This window comes from Strongylocentrotus purpuratus, unplaced genomic scaffold (genome assembly GCF_000002235.5).
Source record: "Strongylocentrotus purpuratus isolate Spur 01 unplaced genomic scaffold, Spur_5.0 spur5_scaffold_1, whole genome shotgun sequence".
Classification (NCBI taxonomy): domain Eukaryota; kingdom Metazoa; phylum Echinodermata; class Echinoidea; order Camarodonta; family Strongylocentrotidae; genus Strongylocentrotus; species Strongylocentrotus purpuratus.
Genome location: NW_022145594.1, coordinates 27,587,930 through 27,607,814, shown reverse-complemented (window position 1 = coordinate 27,607,814; position 19,885 = coordinate 27,587,930).

Below are 19,885 nucleotides of genomic sequence, written 5' to 3'. Positions count from 1 at the left end.
CCAAACATAAATCTGCTAACTTCTTTTCTTATGATATCTACGATCTCTATATACTCTTTAGTCCTTTGCGCCATTAAACAAGCATTGATCGCCCCAGAGCATTATGGATGATTTTCCATTAAAAAAATGCGGCCTACTCTATCCAAAAAACAATCATGTTTTACAGTATTCCCTTGAGCCGTCCAAACTTAATATTTGCCTTTTAAAATAATCGGCTTTGAGCTGCTGGTTCTGACGTAATTTGGGCAATGTTGCGTGAACCCAATTAATGTTACAGGACGGAATTACTTACGAATAAATGCCTACTTTGGAGGGGTAAAGCAGTTTCTGTGCATCAAAAAATCTATTAAAAAAATATATTAAACAAATATAATTTCTCACTCTCCTCATGGGCAATACAAACTTAATATACACATTGATATAACAAAAAACATGAACATGAACGGGAACATACGATGGATCAGTGGTATCGTGACAGTGAGTACCCTAGGTGCTCACTTACATGCATAATCATGTTTTTTTTTAAATATTAACAATAAGGTGAAATAAACCATCGAACCAAACAACAGGTTTAGAAATACTGCATGTATGATAGAAATAATATTAGAATTATCGTAAAAGCATAAAAGGAATTATCTCGTTTGAGCAGCTCTTCGTCAGAAAGCTATCACAACAATCATGCAATCGTGTAAATGATACAATTTATTGGGATTCAGCGCCTTTCACGGGGCATTAAGTTAAGGGGCGGTAGTCTCACTGATGTACCGCCTACTTTGGCATAAATCTACCCCATTATTTTTCACCAGCTAAATAGTTTTCTCACTGTCTTTACAAACGTAATAATTTTAACCAAATACAGTACAGAATTTTAAAAACATTTTTTTTTTGTTCATACCTTTATCCTCATGAGCTTTGCCAAATTAATATTGAATTTTCATCAACAAAAATATCACATTAAATTCGTATATGGACAGCCTGGTCAATACAGCATGTACACAGTTTTGAAAATGTTTCAGAAGCTGACGATTTTCTACTTTCCTTAATGCAGTATGCAGGTTAAGGGTATTCGCCCAGCGAATGCACAATCCACTACCTCATAACATTATCATCATTTCCAGAATCCTCATGGGCTTAGCAAACTTAATATAGACGTTTTAAAGATAATAGCCATGTATTTCGACATGAGCAGCTTGTGCAATGTAGCAAGTGTCGCGAACATGCTACAACTAAAATGCTATCGGTTTAACGCCCTCATCAGACAATAAGTGTGCGATTTTACCATTTGGGACGCACTTTTTTCCCTAGGGTTCGTAATTCCAAAACATACACAAAATTACATACCGCGGGCTTTTCGAAGAATAAATTCCGACATTAAAATACGGTTCGTCATTCCGAAGGTAAGATTTTAACCTCCTCAAAACGTTACGATTTATCTCTTTGGCTTATGAATGACCCATGTCTGATATAGAAATATATCACCTACATTTGACTACAGTCATTCATATCCCATATTTGTTGGTGTTTGTTTTCGTAACTTAAGAATGAAAGGCGGAGAGCTAGAATTAGGGCCTCTGTTGAATACTTTTAGATATAAGGTTTTGTATGTCACATTCTTAAGAAAAGCCAAATTAATTATTCACATAGACTTAGTGAACAATTACACAAATTGGTAAGAGTATTCAAATGCAACATGACTGTTATCTTCGATGAAATACCACCCTTCGTGAATCCTATGTGCATTCGACACGAATGTTTAAAACGCCTTACCTAAAATAGCACGAAAAGCATAAAGATTCACCACCTATTTTATCGTGCGGCTTTCATTGCCAGAAAGATATCACTTATTGCAATATTCTCCTGAGATTTAAAACCTTGATTTTCGTTATCAAAGCAATTATTTTTGATCCTGACATGATTTGGGAAATCTTGCGTGTCCTAGCCGCGTCCGAGAGGAGGATGTAAAACCCTCCTGGAAGCTTTAGGATACAGTGACATCTCCCTTCTTCACGCTTGCCCTAACTTATACGAGAGAGATATCATTATTCTCCAGAGATATACAAACTTGATTTTCCTCTTCAAAACAATCGCTTTTCAAGCTATGTTTACACAGGATGGTTGGGACCTTTGTAGCAGAACGTGTATTAGAAGTTTTCAAGTACAAGCCCGGCAAGCAGTATAAACTGGCGTCAACTCGAAAAAATTACGTCCGTACTGCACACAACAGTTCCCCCTTGCGCTAGTTATCGCGCTAACCTTCAGCTCGCCTGTGGTAATAAGACTGCGAAGTTCAAAATCGACATCCTCCATATAAAGCCAAGGGACTGTAGTGTCAACCTCGCTTTTAAGTTCCCTCGTGGTTCGAATACATTTGTGTTTACGTAAGGTTTCATAAACAAGAGTGTGAACGCATGGTCCCTACCTACAAGATAACCTCGGAGTTTGAAACCAAGACCTAAATTTATATTCAACGGACTGCCATGTGAACCTCAGTGATATTACCTCCGGCTTTTTACCTAACTGTATGGAATGCGAATGCAACTCGATTACTACCACTTCCAATTGGGGATAACAACATTGGCAGGAAATCGGTTTCAACTTACATTGGGCCTTATCAAATTGTGTCTTCCCGCAATGAGCGTTTCTTTCTATTCTCTGCCAATACAAATGTTGTTGTACTTCGTATCAGAGAGTTTATTATTGACATGCAACACGATCATCTCCTTGCGCCATATCGTATTCATCATGGGGAAGATATACACAAAGGCTTCAAAAATACTTTCAAGTGCAAGATTAATCTATACCGGTATCTAAACGGCTGTCATGAAAAAGGGTAGCTTTGATCACCATTGTGCTACAAAAAGCAACCCTTACGTCGATTGGTGCCATTCTGTGTGTGCACAGTTGCACGTGTGGCAGACAAGGGATTGTGCAAAGAGGCAAATAAAGCAACTGAAGTGTTTAGGGAATTTATATTAACTAGCTCGATTTCGTCCCCCCGTGCATATTGCTTTTTTAAATTAAATCAAGCTAAATAGATTATATTCAAATTGAAATTCTATACATTCTTCCGTTTTCTCTCTTACTGTATTTAGAAGATCTTTCTATTCCCTAGTCTCTGGCTATATCTCGCTTGCTCTCTCTCTCTCTATCTCTTTTCTAAGTTTTGTCCTGATCATTTCTAAATCAAATTGTGTGTGCAACTGCAAGTAGTGTAGTGTACCTTTCAGAAAATATGAATATGGAGTTGTTAATTTTAAAATGGCCCATTTTTTCAGACTAGCCGTAACTCTAAAGAATCTGAAAATCATTTTTGTTTATTTTTATTGCAACACGGGTTCTTGATTATGATCCATTTTATGAATGAAACGGGAACGTAATTTTTCCTCAGCTGTTTTAGTATATTCTTTTACACTTTTCTCAAGTTTTGTAATAAATAAAGTTTAGAAAACGAATGTTACACACCCCTTCCGCGCAATAAATGCGAAAATGATTAAAACAAATATATGAAACTTACCATGTGGGCAACAGGTTATTTATGATGATGCAAATCCATTCATTATTTCCAAAGCCTAAATGTTAACCCTTAACAATGCACATTTTTAGATCGTGATTAGAGGTGCATGAAACACACGATCTGTATGTATCTCCGGGCTATGCCCAAAGCCCAGAATAGTAGTGGAGACAAAAGAAAAGGAAATGTTGGAGGAATGGAGAAATGGATAGGAAAGTGGGAGAGGGAGAGAGAGAAAAAAAGAGGGGGTGGGGAAGGGAAGAGAGACAGACTAAAGGAGATGGATAGACCAACAGGAGAATCAAAAGGGGAGTAGTGAAAATGACGATGATGATGTTGTTGATGATAGTAATAATAATAATAATAACAAAACTAATAATGACAAGCGCACAGCACATGCTAATCTCTAGAGATTCTCAAGGCGCTTTTTATTTTTGTAATCTAAATTGAAGTAAACATTCTAACAAGAATGCGAGAGATAAATACATTTTTTTTATTGATCTCAAATGAGAAGAGAGAAAAGAGAGAGAGAGAAAGGAAAATACGGAGCGGTCAACCAAACTCACACCCGCAGATGTTCGCATTTACACACGCGTACTCACACGAAAGTTATTAAAGAGAAGAACAGAATAACAAGAAGCCACTCTACTTTGAACAGGGGAACATGAAGAAGATAAAAACAGGGAGAGAGAGAGAGAGAGAAAGTCATTGAAATACTACCTTATTTTTACATCCAGTTTATCAAGAAGCGTAATAATCATATTTAAAAGAATTAAATATAAAGGGCGAGAGAGACATGGAGAGAGAGAGAGAGAGAGAGATACCTTTGACCTGTCTATACCAACACGAAAAGGTGATAAATATATTGAAAAAACACATGTGAACCCTTTACATTTGGGAGCACATTTAACAATATTGATTTGTTCGCAGTTGCTCTTTTATAAACTTACAATCAATAGGTGCCAACGGCAACGTTCATGCCATGCAAAAGAAATAATCAGCTATTTTCGCGCCACGCAAAAATGTTGAGGGAAGGGACAATGTTGATAGAAAATATATCCAATCGAGCTCAGACAAGCGTAAAATGTGCAGATTCAGGTAACATAAAACTATATGTTATATATATATATAAAGCGAATATTCACTTGGGTGGAAGATAAGGGTTGTACAATGCTATTATTGAAATAAAAACAATGGTCAAACAATATTTGTATAAAACATTTGAAAAATATTAGCATGTACTGATGCGCAGTGTCTGACAGGAACCATCCCAGGTCTGTATGGCCTGACATATGCCTCAAAATGAAACTTTCCTTAAGGCAGTTTTGGCCAAGCACATTACGCAATTAAATGAATGACCGAATAAGTAAATGAATATAATTATGAATTAATGAAAACAAAATTAACAAATAAATTAACTGGTAGATACATAAATTAAGGAACAAATAATGAAATCAATAACTTAATGCATTCATGAACAAATATAATAAATAAGTATTTGCATAATCTGGATGAATATTAGATTAATCTATTTGTACAACGTTAAGTCATCTTTCCCACATTTTCAATGGAGGATGTAAACGTATATAATTTCATATAAGTAATATATGTAGGCTATATAAGGATACTAGTAAGAAAACACACCGTCTTCTTTTTTAAAATTACCTAATGCAAGTAACAGGAATTTCAGACTGGATCTATGAATTCATGTCCAAGGAATACGTTCAGATATAATCCCATACATTAGAATTGATCTCCAATTACCTAATCCCATGAATATGACGTAAAGACGCAAATATCTGCGTCTTTGCTGAATAATCGTTAGCCAGGAAGGTTTAACATCACTATCGAGAATTTACATCAAAGACAAAAAAGGATGCTCATCTTCATACCATTGAAATAAACAATCTAATAGGGAAAATCCCGTATCGTGAAGTGGGGTGAAAAGAAACAGAGATATGAAGTGACAGAATATTTCCTCCGGAAATACGTAGACTATTTCTGTTATTTCATATATTATACAGATATTACAAATAAATTGCTCGGGCCTTTAACACTTCCATTAAAAGAGGGAAAGAGAGAGAGAGAGAGAGAGAGATGGAGAGAAAAAATAGAACAAAAGAGAGAGAGAGAGAGAGAGAGAGAGAGAGAGGTAAATACAACAAAAATGGAGAGAGAGAGAGAGAGAGAGAGAGAGAGAGAGAGATACAGAGAAAAGGAGAGGGAGAGATGTTATTTCCATATTAATTAAGTTCAATATATTTTGAACAGCCCGTTAAAATATATATGCAATGTTTAAAAAAACTATACAGGCATCACGATTAAGGTAATTGCTCCGTCTGTAACACTTCCATAGACGGAAGGGGACAGAGAAAGAGAGATGGAGAGAAAAAAGAGAACGAAAGAGAGAGAGGTAAATACAACAACAACAAAAAAGGAGAGAGAGAATTACAGAGAAAAAGACAGGGAGAGATTTTATTTCCATATTCCTTAGTTCAATTTCTGTTGAACAGCCCGTTAAAATATGCATGCAATGTTTCGAAACACTATTCTGCATTTGAAACTAACGTACATTTCCCCGCCAAATGTAGCGCACGTTTATGGAGTGATGAGCTTAACAAATTCAATAAAATAAAATATCAGAGAAGTCGTGACCTCATATGAAATGAAATACAACCAAATTTGAAGAAATTAAGAAGGAGGAAGAGGATAAAATAAAGGGAAATTGCTTGGTAAGCCTGGAGCTTGTGTCATCCTTTACATTATATTTTATACATTCTAGATTTTAAAGATGTTTGTCTTTGGAAATAATCCATACGCCCTTAAGCCATAGTATACGTTCTAACCTGGAATGTTTTGAGCGTACTTCCATTTCCTCTATCTATGTATCTTTTTAAGATAAAGTTGAATACTGGTCACTTGATCACAATGTGAAAGAGACTGTCTGTGGGCACTTCAAGAGAGCTTGATTACGTACATTGGTGAATTGGTGCATGCTCGATTGTTTTCATGGACTGACAGAAAATATAAGAAAAATAATCTCTCTAAAAATCACTTCAACTGCACACACAAATGGGTATATGTAACTACCCACCCACTTAATAGTATAACGGTTTGATCTAGAACTCCAAGCTATTTATCGAACGTAAGGTCGTTCAGTTTGGGAGTAATTGTTTTTTTAGCGGATATTATTATGATACTCTTCGGAAGTGAATACAAAGAATGGGAAAGCACAAATATTAAGCAAGGTGCATCATATAATCGGGCAAGGAGAGGGGGGGGGGTGATAAGTTTTAGTACAGAAGCAAACAATATGTGTGATACGTTGTGTTATGTTTATACATGTATACTTATGTTTATATGATATTTTGTGTTATGCTCATGCTGGATTAATTCTTTCTTCTATCTTTCCTCGTTCCTTTCTTCCAGATCTCTAGGAAGAATAGCCCGGCGTTAAATTAATGGCTCTAAAAAGAGCGAATGAGCCGTATTATTTCAAATTAACTTGCATTTGTTCTTATGTTTATACAAATTATGTATGTATATATGCTTTATTCATTCGGAAATGAAAGAGAACACAGAACGAAGAGTAGAGAGTGAGGATTAATATCGGAGATGAAGAAGAGAGAGGGAGAATAAAGGAAGAGTGGTAAAGGAGAAATATAGAGAGTGAAAGAGAGAGAGAGAGAGAGAGAGAGATAGAGAGAGAGAGACAGACAGACAGAGAAAGAGAAAGAAAGGAAAAGTAATAGAGAACTAGAACATAACAAAACAATAATAGGCATACAACGAATCATACAAGTTGATGTTGATGGTGATGATGAACTGCATTTGTATGGCGCCATATATCTGTACCAAAAAAACATTCAAAGGCGCGAAGTTGACATTGACTTTGCAACCTATCAAGGTATCTTCATCACCTTGAAGCAGCAATTACACTGGAATAATTAGGTCTCTGTCTACACCGATCTGTGCTACCTCTGATCATATCATAGGGAGTTACTCTTCCGAGTGGCCTTGAACGTATATTCTCTACGGGGGTAGGCTCGTCCTTCTCTTTAAATGCGACACGATCCGATGACCAGGGGGTGTTTCACAAAGATCCTAAGTAGAACTTAACTCTAAGTTGGACTTAAAAATTATGGACAGCCATTGGAGTCTTAAAATGAAATATATTCAAAAGCAGAAATTCAAGTATTTTAGACTTTTTTTTATAAATTCCAAATCCAGAACATGAAATCTCCTTGATGATAGAAAATATGAATGATTTGAATCAACATTTTATGCCTTTCAAAATAACTTTACAAAATATTTTCAAAGATGCTAACGGCTTTACATAATTTTTAAGTCCAACTTAGAGATAAGTTCAACTTAGAATCTTTGTGAAACACCCCCCCCCCCCTGGAGAGGAAACAGGGGGAAAGGGGAAAATACTAGGAAATGTGTCAGCAATACCGCAGTTCAAAACAAATGGAGCAATTTTCCAATATTTATTCATTCATTTGTTTATTTATTTATTTATTTATCTATATATTCATTTAATTATTTATTTATTTATATCTGAAATTTAGATAACTGTCTTCATATGATCCAATCAAACCCAATACAATCCCGAAGGCATTTAACAAAGTGCCTTTCTTTCCCCTTGCGGGATTTACCTATTCATTCTTGCGGTGTTTTCTTTTTAAAAATTAAGATGTCAAAATATCTATTTTTCTATAATTGAGATGGAATATTATAAGCATTCGAAGGACCGAAGTTCTTCTTCAGAGATGAGCATTTAAAATAAGCGCTTTCTCTTTTCAGAAACATTGTTCAATTGTATATATCACTAAAAAAAAGTATATATCACTATTATTTAAAACGACGAAGACAACACAAGCAGAAAAATATCAACAGCTAATCAAATTTTCTTAAATAATACTCTTAACTGTTTCTTCAACCCGTTCTCTCTCTCTCTCTCTCTCTCTCCCTCTTTATCCTCCTTATTTTTAGTTCCCACTCATTTCCTCTCCCATCACATGAAATCCTATACACTCTTCGTATTTTGAAAGTAAAGCCCTTTCACGTTGCATTCTTTTCAATAATCTGTTCCTTAATCGTCTAGATCATTTCACTCCTTTAAACCTTGACTGAACGTTGAAAAAGAAACCTGAAGCCGATGACACAACTTTAAAAGATATTACTTAAACTAGGCAAAGAACCTGCAATTAATATCAGCGTTTTAAATAGGGCAAAGGGTGACAGTCTTTTTAAAATGTTGTATTTTACCAGCTATATTGCATGCTGAAACACGATAAAGACTTTGAAGACTGCACCCATGGAATCTACCTTTATGACAACGCAGTCACTCCGCTCTATAGTCTTTTATAGTGTAGAAGGTGATACATCAATTGCCCAAGACTTCATTTCGTCAACAAGTACAGGTTGAGCGCTACGATTGTAGAGACTAAACCTGTGTTTGAGGTTATTTAATTATTTATTTATTTATTTATTTATTCAGTTCTGCACGCATGGTTTGTCACATTACATGGTATTACAAGAGATTAAACCAACCATAGCAGTAGTCTTTTAAAAGGCATTTACAATCATAATGCATTTACAGTAATTCTGCTTGGAAAAACACAATAAGGCTTTAGACGTTGCCACACCTATATCATTCATTTGATCATATTCTATAAATGATACAAAGCAATCATACTAAACAATCTAAGTACAAAATACAATGACACTAAATTCAAATTAAAGTAGCAACACAATGACAAATTAAGTAGCTAAAAAGGTTTTACGATCAACAGATATGAAACAAATTTCGAAAATAAGAAAACAATTAAGGAATAAAGTAGAGTAGCCCTTAGCATGGCATACAATGCTATAAACATACATGTACCCTTATTTCCCTTAGTTTATGACTTGTGTAAAATTGAAACAATTTAAGCTGAATAAGAAGAATATTACGGTGGTTGTAACAAAATGAGATAATTGTGCATTACAAAACTTGAGGTAAGTATTCACTTGTACGCACGTTTGAAGAAATGCATGGTCAACAAATTACGTTAGGGTTAGGGTAAGAGTTAGGGTGAAGGTATTAGACTTATGGTAAAGGTTAGGGTAAGCGTAATATGGTGGGGATACGGTTCTGTAAAGTGTCAGTTTAAAGTCAAAGCCAGGAATTCAGTTGATGTAGGAACGTGTTCGAAGCTATTGTCGCAGGAACATATGTCGAACATCCTTCAAAAACAACTAAAAACATGATCATGCATAATCAAAATCGGACTTACCCATTTTGTTCTGAATCCTCCAACTTCAACGAGTGCAATAAAGAATCTGTCAACAGTTTTCAAGTTGGAACTTTCTAGCTATATCCTCTCCTGGCATGTTACTTCTCAGGTACACATGTGCTGCTACAGGACGCTTCCCAGTCAATACGCTACTCAGGAATGAACCAGTCAAACTGCTCGACGGCGACGGAGATTATGAGACCCGTTATATACATATATATATTTATTTTTGTCTCCGGCGTGCGTATACGAGCACCATGGAAACGCCCGCGCTTTTTAATGGAGCCTTGAATGTAGGTCGTCGCCAGTAACTATATGATCATGGAATACCTGTAACTTAAACATGGATCTTGTTCAGGGAATAAATCATGTCATATGTCTTTAAATTCATAATTATGCACGAATTCGACGGCAAAGGATAAACTATTGTAAAGACATTGGGTGACAAAAGAGAGAAAATATATTAAAGTGGAACTGGGTAATCCATGAAGGTAGGTGGGGAAAAGTGCTCAACGAAAAGAAGAATTGAGTGAGAGAGACAGTGAAAGAGGGAGAGAGAGAGAGAGAGAGAGAGAAACAAAAGAAATATAGATACAGAGAAAGGGAAGGAGCAGAAATAGAATGATGAGACAGGAGGACAAAAGGCAGAGCTTGGATTTCATTCGGAGAGTCTTCTTAGATTACGCAGAGGGCGCCCCCAAGGAATGTTACTTTTCATTCAATTTTATCTCGTACATTCACTACTTTTTATGACTTTTTATCCAAGAGTCGGTCGTACAAAGTCATGTACTTTATGTTACGTCCAGAGCAAAGTGAAACCTAAAATGCGACGATCATCATCCCTTTTAATTTTTTTTGGTATCGATGAGAAGAAGTTTGGAATGACAAGTCGTCTTGTAAAGAACAGTTAATGTTTAATATTAATGTAGGTTTATATGTACATGACATTTACATTCTCCCAAACATACGAGTGTTCCCTCGCAACGCCGAAATGACTGATTCAAACGTCTTTCATTATTGACGTGTCTATCACCATTTGCTGTAATTCCTAATTTTACCTATCTAAGGGTTTGAAGGAGAGAGAAGAGGGAGAGGGGGGGGGGGGGTGTCGCTGCCAGATATCACAGGTATATTGAACACCCCCCCCCCCCCCACCGCCACACACACACACACACACCCCTGGACCGTATGGGAAAATTCTGCTCCATGTTTATCGATCGATGGATACTTTACCGTTTCACTATGAAACTTAAAAAGGACAAATTATTACAAATTATATCTTGTCTCCTCAATCTTCTTGCTATATTAAAAAAAAAAACTAGACCGGGAGAGAGAAAGAAAGAGAGAGAGAGAGAGAGAATTGGATGGAGGATGGGAAGAGCGTGAGATGAGGCAGGAGTCTTGTTGTAGATGTCAACTTTAATAATGCATATTGTATAATTAATGTCTTTAAATTGCCCAATGTACGCACCTTTGATGTTTTAATTTGAGATATATACCATTTATTCCCATAGTTTTCACCTTTCCATGTAGCCTTTCACCTTTTCTCTCTCCCTCCCTCTTTCTATCTCTGTCACACACACAAACACACACTCTGTTATAACCCATTGTGTCCGTGTGTCGGTCAGTCTCCTTCTCTCTCTCTATCTCTCTCTCTATATTTCTCTGCACGTCTGGGGCAATTATAGTCCCTGGTTGCATTATCATCCATCCAGTCACACGAAGTCAGCCTCTCTCTCTCTCGCTCTGTCTCTCTCTCCCCACTCTCTCTCTCTCTCTCTCTCTCTCCTCTCTCTCTCCCTCTCTCTTACTCTCTCTCTCTCTCTCTCTTTCTCACTGTCTCTCTGTGCCTGCATGTCTGGAGTATGTTAGTCCCTATTGGTATTATCCTTCAATCATACATAGCCCACCCTCGCTCTTAAGTGCTCCCCCGACGTACACTCGCCTGGGAATAGTCAAGACGCTTCCCATTCACATTCATATGTCAATCATCTCCCGCAGTGGCGTACGCACAGTGGGCGTAGGGCAGTGGGGCACCCCAACGAAAAAATGAAAATGACTAACAAAAAAGAACATAGACATAGAGGGAGAAAGTAAGAAAATGAAGTTAAGAGAATAATCCAACGGATTAAAGGCATCGTTTAATAATGTTAAATCTGATAGACTTGCCCCTATGTGTTATCAGTGTCTGTTATATGGTATTATATTGAAGCCCTACACAAATTGCGCTTCAAAATGATCATGAACAGCCTCAAAAAAGTAAAAAATCTTTGAGTGACTTGTTTTACAATACTTATTTTCCTCAATGGACTTGTGTTTAAAAAACCGTTGGGAAAGCGAAAAATGAAATTTCGATTTCCATGCAATCATAAATATCTTAGTAATCAGCCAAAACGATAGGCTTGTAAAAGTTATGGGATTTCTGACTGACCAAAAGGCTTATAATTATGATTACAGCTTTCTCGAGCTAAATCCAGGATTTTGTTACAGAATCTGAGGCAATGTTACCGAGTAATTTTAAGAAGGTGAGACAACTCCGTCGCACAAGCCCTCTCACACTGCCCCTTTGCATTTTACCCACATCTCTTCCCTCGCACCCCTCGACGCCACTCCCCCTCCAACGCTTGAACCATGCTACACCACTGAGCATCGTCACCGACAGCGCCATTAATAGCGCATTTCGGCTTTCGTTCTGCATCCTCCAATTGTCAAATCAAATGGACAAATGGAGTAGAGCATGAGCGCGTTCCATTAAGACCATCAGAAAATCGTTATTTTCCATGGTCTTGATTTGAGAAATACCCACAAAAAGCTACTTTGGCATGAAAAGCTACATTGAGATAAATGAGTCCATGTACTATGTTAAGAATAAAGACACTTTATGCTCACTTCCTCTAGAGAGCTCTTAAGCATGTTGAATGGCTCATGCATTGTGTCTATGGAGATAATGCTTCCTTCGAATAAATGAATAAAAGAAAACCATTCCAACCAAACGTTGTGGTATCTTGATATATTAAATAGGTGCAGAATGCTTACATATCTTTCGAGCGCACTTACCATAACTTGACATGTTACACGTGTTTAGTCTGCATGAAAGAAATGTCATGGTATTAGTCGAGGCAGCACTTTTCCCTCTTTTTTTTTATTTATTTATTTTTTTAACTCGAAGCTCTATATAGTTGTGTATGAAAATAGATGTGCTAGGCTAATAGAATAGTAATCTCAGATATGGCGTCCAGCAAGGCTGAATATTGTGCCCTCTATTGTTTTATGTTTTATTCGATTTAATGTGATCGACTTATTTTCCGTGAAGGAGTAACATCCTCATTATTACCAGCAGACAGCAGCCTACCTAAACTGTTCCATTTTGTATTTCCTTTTTGTATCAAATGTAAATAAAAACAAGTTTTAAGCAAAATAGATAGAGAAGGTCGGAGAGATTCCCTATTTCAATTAGGTTGTGACGGAATTGCCGTAACCAGGAGGGTGGTACAGAGAGAGTGAAAAAAAAAACAAAAAAAAACATGCATAATATATTAAGCGGGCAAGTTCAAGGTATGCCCTACATGTTACCAAGTATAATCTGTGCACATAAATTGGCACACGAATGTCATCTTGTCTGATATTTCTAGTTCTTTTTTTACTGAATGATTCGAACTCTACAAGTGATATCAGCTCGATTCAGTCTTGACAGCCATAGGATATTAATACTAACAACTCAGGTGTGGTCTGTAAGGTAAAGTTTTGACTTGCCCGATATACAATGAATACAGTGCAGACAAACACACACACACACACACACACCCACACACACGCAACCACATACGCGCGCACACACTCGCACACACCACACACACCCGCACATACACAAGTATATATACATATACACGTAAATATGTATAAAAGTGAAGAAGAAAAAAAGCATTTCAAAAATTTGACTCGGAATATTTTGAATATATGTCATGGTAACAGAAGGAGAAAAAAATTATTGAGAGAAAAATGCTGGCACACCCGTGATAATCTCTTTGCATGAAAGACTGATGAGTAACATCTTCAATAATGGAACGTAAGCATCCATTATTTTTAACCCAACATATACAATGGGGACTGTAGGTCATCCATGCTTGAGTCGGAAGTTTTTATACCACAGAGGTGAAGCTCACAGATGGGGAGTGGGGCACATCCCTACCCAAATCACAGAAATTGAGACGACACGAAAAGGGGAAAAGAACGTAAAAAAGAAGAGGATCAGACCACCTTCCACAACATAATCGTAACTCTTTTAACCTTTCAGTTCCACCACTTAGACAGGTCCCCTAAGATGCCAGTGCCCCCTCCCCTCTCCTCCCCAACGACTGAAGCTATGCCACTGTCATAACCCACAGGGCAAACCAGTACTGTTCTTTCATACTAAAATAGAACACTTTTAGATTTTGGAGGAAAGTGAATTACCGTAGGCCATGAGGTTAAGGTAGCTCATTTATGAGAAACAAAACAGCTTTAACAATAATTCCATCACAAATCCATCGAAAATCTAGAGGCATTTGCAATATCATTGATTTATAAACAAATGTGCCATATTCATAGTGCGTATACACATATACCCAATCTGATTGGGTACGAGCCAAATTTCAACTTTCAGTCACTTTTTTTGCCATTTTCATGACAAAAAATATTTTTAATCGGTCAATATGTCCTGCAATAGAGAAATTCAGCCCCTATAATCATACGAGGTATAAAGATTTTTTTAAAAATCATAATGATTGATTCGATGAAATCAGTGACGGATGTTATTTTTAATTCCTGTCTGCCCCGCTCCCCCCCCCCCGCCCTGTTGTTGGTGCAAAGAAAAATAGTATGGAAAATGAACCATCCCCTTGATACAACATTGCCGAACATCAGAGATTGATAACAAGAACATGAAACGAAATATACACACTTATGGTTTTCAAGGAAGGTTGAATTTAGTGCTTAAAATAGTTTTGAAGGGTGTAATGTTATGGATTTTGTCCACTCCTAAAATATTTCGAAGCTGTTCTGCGGAAAAATATTTAATGTGCATACGCATTACAAATTCGTTGATCTTTAAAAACACAAACAAAATTCTAAAAAGGAGAAAATATGAACACCTACTGTACACAAAGAGCGCCATTTTGCTGACCTAGTACTGCGTCAATAATTGATGCCGTGTTGATACGCCAAAAGAGGGCATGGTGGCTCAGTGGTTAGAGCGCCCGCCTCATGAACGCATGAACGCAAGACATATTACAATGGGACCTTCTGCCTTCTAGCTAGGCGCTCAGCATATTAGATTGGAGAAGGGTAGTAATACAATATTATGTTATGCAGGGCCCGCTGGAAGAGCAGTTTCATAGCTGAAGTGGCTACCCTGTGTAAATAAAACGTTATTATAATATTATTATTTCTTTAAGAGGGCTGCCGTACCAAAGCGAATATACACGGAGATTGCTGGCGTATATAGGTTTTTTTTTTTTTTTTTTTTTTTTTTTTTTTTTAATCAAACGGGGTTTCTTTATTAGCACTCGTAAAAATGCATCATGGGTATCGGTCTGTATGACCATTAAAGCAATTTAGTTAACCCCCTAGTTAACCAATGCTCTCAAAGAACGCAGATGTCCCGATGATTATCCTGGAGATGACCTAAAAGGCATTACCCCCGGTCTAGTGGACTAACACCGTGCTAAGTGAACGGAAACATAACCAAACAGTACTTAACTAAATGTAGTGGTCTAATGGTCTCATCTTAAAGCGACTTACCCTGTGAAGCGAACTGAAATGTAATCGTACATTATTTCACTAATGGTGAGACTACCCTTTCGTTTGCTTTTTCGAATGACACTTTAACCCTGAAAATGCACACATGGAAATTCAGGAACTCCTAAAGTGCTTAAAATGCAATATGTCACAGGTTTATACAGCATAGCATACATGAATCCGGTGTGCAATACCCCATATCGAAGGCATATAATGGAATAAGTAACAAAGTGTAAACGTCATATAGGGCCGCCCATGTTCCATTTCCTTTTATCTCTCTCTCTCTCTGTCTCTCTCTATCTCTCTTTCCCTTTCTCGATACGTCACTGTGGATAAATGGTCAATTGCGTAATTCGCATTACAAAAGCACTGGACATCAGCAACATGATCCCATTTCTTAAAAAATCTTCCTCTAAAACTATGACATTCTTCATTCAACCTTTGATTCTTCAAGCCTGGCATGCCTGGAAGTCTTAGTTCGATTTACACTTTGTTTAAAATACCTTTTAAAGGATATAGAGAGAAGTGTGCTTGCAATAACACTTTTGGGACAATTTAATTAGAGAGGATTATTCCTACAAATATTGGATCATATATCTCTTCGTAATACAGATCATCGATAAATTGGCCTAATGAGGTCTACAGAATCACCGGTATCCTTCGAGTAAAACATATCGCATTTTATGTGCTAGGAAACTCTAACCTCGTTCATAATCCACACTGGCGTGTATCAAGCTATCAAATTCGATTGATCAGCAAGATGTTGTGATCACCTGTGGTTTAAACCAAAGAAGAACCTGTGGATCAATACATCTTCTTTTAATCCAACGAAATCCATACCATCAGAATCCCACCGGATGCGAGTTTAGTGCTTCCCTTTCTTCTCTTCGGTTGCACTACGTCACGTAATTCCAATAACTTTTTTCTTAATGGAGAATTATTGTTCCTCTAGGCCACGTTACGCCATGATACTGATTTTATGTGAGTATGATACTTGAAGATTTATATGTGGTTAAATAAATCAGGATTATTTACGTTATTCCTCTTGAAAAGCTAGGTGTGGAATTCAAAAGTTTTAGGCAATAATCGTTGTTTTACTTTCAAGTTGAAATGGGCGTTAGAGCTTAATTGTGAAAATTTCCAGTTGCTGACGCTCCACTTATCTTCCCATGGAAACTGGAAACTAAACAATCTTCAAACTTTTTCAGTATTATAGATGGTCTAAGATGTTGGCTACTTATTATTTAGGTAAATGGTAACCTGAAGAATAAGTAGCCAACATCTGTGACATTCCTTTTTTCAACAAACAGTATTTGAATATTCAATTTACATAATCCCTACCTGGGTATTAAGTAAACCAATGAGATGTTCAACTAATCTTACAATAATTGAAATATGGGGTGAAAGGTTTTATTCAAAGTCACAGATGTAAACAAAAACTAACAGTGTGTAACAGTTTGTAACATGGAAATTACGGTACACCATGTACCATCACCCCATCCTGACTCCCATGAGCACACCACTGAGTCCACCAGGGAAAGTTACAATGCTACAATAACAAATGCAATTCCTGTTCACTCACGCATAAACGTTTGGTTTAATAAACCATGAAATTCACTCAGGAAATCATGAATGTATCATATCACCGTCAATTTTGTAAGCTCCAAAGGATTTACCTCTCACAAATTGGAAGGCTAATTTCTGCGCAACCTAATGTTCATACCCTTTACAAAAGTGAGCGGTGCTCACCCAAGCATGAACTTTTTTCGGACTTTCTGGTGTCATATGAAAGTTGAGTTTAGGAGCTTTCCACACATATACAAATTTTTCCCTAGAATCATATATTTTTTTTAATTCAGCAATCATTTCAAAAGTGTATATTTTTGTTTTGGGACGCACGGTATTTTGGGCAGCCGCTACTTCTTCTTCGAATTACAGGACGTTCCTATACATGTTATATTATACCATCTATTATACTGAGGTTTTTTAATTACGAAATTATATTATACAAGTGTATAGGTTCTTTATTTACTTGATTCGATAACTTGGGACTTTTTATATTAAACCGAATCGGACACGGGACTTAAGCCCCCTGGCCATATTGTTCATGTATGGGATTGGCACTGGTTGTGGTAGTGGTGGTAACAGTAGTAGTAGTAGTAGTAGTAGTAGTAGTAGTAGTAGTAGTAGTAGTAGTAGTAGTAGTAATATTAGTAGTAAACGAAGGAGTAGAAGTAGTAATAGTAGTAGTAGTATTAAAAGTAGTAGTAGTAATAGTAGTAGTAGTAGTAGTAGTAGTAGTAGTAGTTGCTGTTTTTGTTATTGTAGAAGTAATCGTCTTCTCCGTTGTTTTCATGTTGTTAGGCGTCCATATGAGTAAACAGAATATATTTCTTGTTATTTCCCCCATTTCATTCATTAAACAGGTTTCATAATCAGCCACGTCACTGTGATAACAGGATTTCCCAACGACCTTTCAGATGATGAAGATTTTGAGGGCAGTGGAGACTGGAAAATTGCAGCCCATAAAAGTGAAAGTGATGAGGAATCCTCTGGGTACGGCTACATGGAAGCGGACGCATCCCTGAGGATTTGGGGAAACCTTGATCTACTTCCGGGTGAAGTAAAGACTGAAGAAGATTTCAATAGCATTGACATCACGTTTTCTGAGCGAAGATGAGGACAAAGACTAATGTTTAATAATATAAAAACAAAATTATTCGTTCGTTTTCATTATGCTTTTACGGGGATTCTAACAAGAGATAATTGTAAGTGTTTAAATGTTTAATGGTGATTATATTATTGTAACCACAAAATCCAACCCTTAACACAACACCATCTTGCGTATTTTCTGTTGCAGTATCAGAAAGGGGGTTAGGGGTTCAGAAAGAAGCGGCTTTACGAATTTGATAAATTAAAAAAAAAATACAGAGTTGAAAAATTGCATCAATTAGTTTTAATGATTAAGTCCGAAAAGGAAATATCGTAAATACAAATATTATTTCGATGCTTGACGGAAGAAGAAAGAAAACTGAAACAACAGAGGGTACTGAAACATTTCTATCAAACAGAGAGGGTGCGTATCATCAGTTCTTGCACTTCTAGTTCTAAGTGGGACTGGGAAATATAAATAACCAACGTGTCAAAAACCGGGAAAAGGGTATACAACTGACCAGGGTCAAAGATTAAAAAAATGATATCAATAGTTGATTATTGACTTTAAATTTCGAAATCATTTTGGCAAACTAAAATTGCTCTACCTGAAAATATAACAACGGTTGAAAAGGATAATATTTAATAAATGCTCGCACGCAGTGCTTGGCGAGAGCATTATGTAGCTGGCGCTATTCGAAATTACAAGAAAGAGGAAAGTTGGGTTTGTCTAAATTTAAGGGAAAACAAAATTGAAAAGACTTGCATAGGCCAATTGATTGGATAAACACTAAAGATTTGAAGTGGCCCTTCTAATGAAAGTGATTGCTCATGTTTTTGGTTTATTTGTTATCAAATAAAACAATAAGATACAAAAGATGATATGTCCTTTCATGTTTAACTCGGTACTACTCACATTAATATATGCTCTTGTTAACAGTGTCTGCCCTGTTGTGTGTGTTCTTGTGCGTGTATGGGTGGGTGTGTGTGGGTGTATGCGCGCGCGTGTAGTGTATTCGTTTGTGTGTGTGTGTGTGTGTGGGTTCGTGGGTGTTCGTGTTGTGGACAGGGTAAACGATTGCGATTGAGTGCATAAACCGTTTTGCTCATCAAATATATTTGGGTTGTCCTCCCTTAATTATGAGTTCCTTTTGATACAAGAAATCAAATCAAAGATGTATTTCTTCATACAATGACTGTGTTATCGTATAACTTTCTGCTATATCATCCTGTAAACACATTTTCTCTGAATACTGTGAGTTTTTAATGATTCTATATTTTGTAAAAAAAAAAAAAATATATCTATCTAATGACACTTCCTTGAAGATAAATTGCAGGATGATTTTGACATCAATTTTAAAAACAAGATAATTATGTGGATATACAGGTCACCATCCATATGTACATGACGCTCGATCAGACCAAGGAGTTTTAAGAGATGGAGTCCTATCTAGCTCATTCCCTTTGTATCATCTTCGATGCCGCCAGGAGAAAATATGCCAGGCATGAGCTTACTGGATCTTCCTTGCAGATACGTAGACAAAAAATTCCTGCCTAGCTGCAAACTAACGGGCCACTTTCAAAGGGAAATATGCTTTTGTAATGATAATTACTTTTCGCTACCACTCCTCTGATAATACGAACAGAACACGGTGTTTACCTTTAC